This window comes from Lycium ferocissimum, unplaced genomic scaffold, assembly GCF_029784015.1.
Source record: "Lycium ferocissimum isolate CSIRO_LF1 unplaced genomic scaffold, AGI_CSIRO_Lferr_CH_V1 ctg17639, whole genome shotgun sequence".
Classification (NCBI taxonomy): domain Eukaryota; kingdom Viridiplantae; phylum Streptophyta; class Magnoliopsida; order Solanales; family Solanaceae; genus Lycium; species Lycium ferocissimum.
The window spans coordinates 19,638-21,236 of record NW_026717321.1 but is presented as its reverse complement, the minus strand read 5'-3'; the positions used below and the strand labels follow the sequence as shown (position 1 = coordinate 21,236).

General features: G+C 40.8%; 1 pseudogene; it reads right to left on the bottom strand.

Annotated features, from left to right (window-relative positions):
- Window positions 1-1,106: 1,106 nt before the first annotated feature.
- LOC132042750 (5S ribosomal RNA) lies at window positions 1,107-1,224 on the bottom strand (annotated as a pseudogene).
- Window positions 1,225-1,599: the final 375 nt, after the last annotated feature.

Genomic DNA, 1,599 nt, shown 5'->3' with positions numbered 1-1,599 from the left:
TCATATTTATAAATATCCCCCGTGTATCATTATTTCCTTTACGACAAGATCTCTATGCTCTTTTACGACGGTTCATATCCCATGTCACTAATATATTGCCTCCTAATCAGCTTTGTTAACTTGTTATCCTCTCTTGTCCTTGGTGATTGCATGACTTCTTCAACGGTCATTAGTGTATCCTTTCTTACTTTCGTCCTCAGGGGTTTTGAGTTCCTTCACTCTAATGCTCTTCTTCACTTGCCATTTTATAACATTAGCCACGGAGTTCGCAGAATATCCTTTCGGAAGTACAAATCCATTTTATCTCAAAGTTATCCTTTTGGAAAGGCTTCTTCGTTTCCGAGGTAATTGTGGCGTGTTATTATAACTATGCATTCACCTCTTCGGATGCCTCTCAAAAGCCAGAGACCCTTTAGCATCTTCGCAAAATCTTGCTTATTCTTTCCCAATTTACATTCCTATTACCGTTGCTGCGCACGCTTCAATCCACTTCTCAAAATTTGTTTTCCGGCCCTATATATTCGTCCTTTCGTTCCACACTACCATACTCTATTTTTTCCATATTCTTACTTTTGAAATTCGCTCAGATGGTCCTTTACCTCTACCGTCGTCCTAACTCTCTCTTGGCTTTACTTGATCCTCGTTAGTAATATACTTCCCTTGCTCAGACTTCTCCTTCTTCAGGGTGTCCTAATCTTCTTACTCTTATATACCCACTTTCTTCTTTTCCCTGATGTTATTGCATCACGCTTATCCATCTCTATTTCCTTAGAGAAAATAGTGCTTGCCACTTAAACTTCAATACCCTGTTTAATCAGTACCTTTAACATATCGCAATGTCGATTATCGGGGCACACATACTGGTTAACGTAACCACGCTTAAGATAGCGTGTGCATCTTTTCTTAACACCTTACTTGTAAGGTATCCCTCGATACTACTTAAACTCGTCTTAGTTCTATAGCTGCAATATGTCTTCTCTCTCTTTGCCAAACCGATCTGCCTTATCTCTCGCGATCATTTAGATTTTCCAACCGTGAGTTTCACACGCTTCTAACTGCCCTCAAGCTATTCTAGTTCCTCATCCTCCTCTTATGTCTAAATCTATAGGACTTCTTAGCACACTTCCCAGGGGGTGGCCCCATCCTAGTACTACTGCGCCCAAGCACGATTAACTTCGAAGTTCTGATGGGATCCGGTGCGTTAGTGCTGGTATGATCGCATCCATGCTGCGTGGCCTTAATCACGTGACCTAAAATGAGTTGAATTTCTAATGGGTCCCAATAAAATTCCTGTAATGCATCTCCCTCCGGATTGGAAAGGTCCCTTACTTTCCTAACCGAGCCACTGCTGGCTTGGCCTTCGAAACTCCTAATAATAACCACCAACCAACACACGCGACTGTCTTCCATTCCTAATTTTTAAGATCCCTAGTGTTGGTGAAAACATCTTAGTCGCAGTTATCTATAAGTACTTTGATTATCGGTTCCTTTAAAAACTCCCATTTGGCAACTATTAATGATATCCCACAATATTTGTACGCACATAAGAAATTTCAATGAATGACTCATATACCTATAGCTAGCCTATCCTGCTCTTGG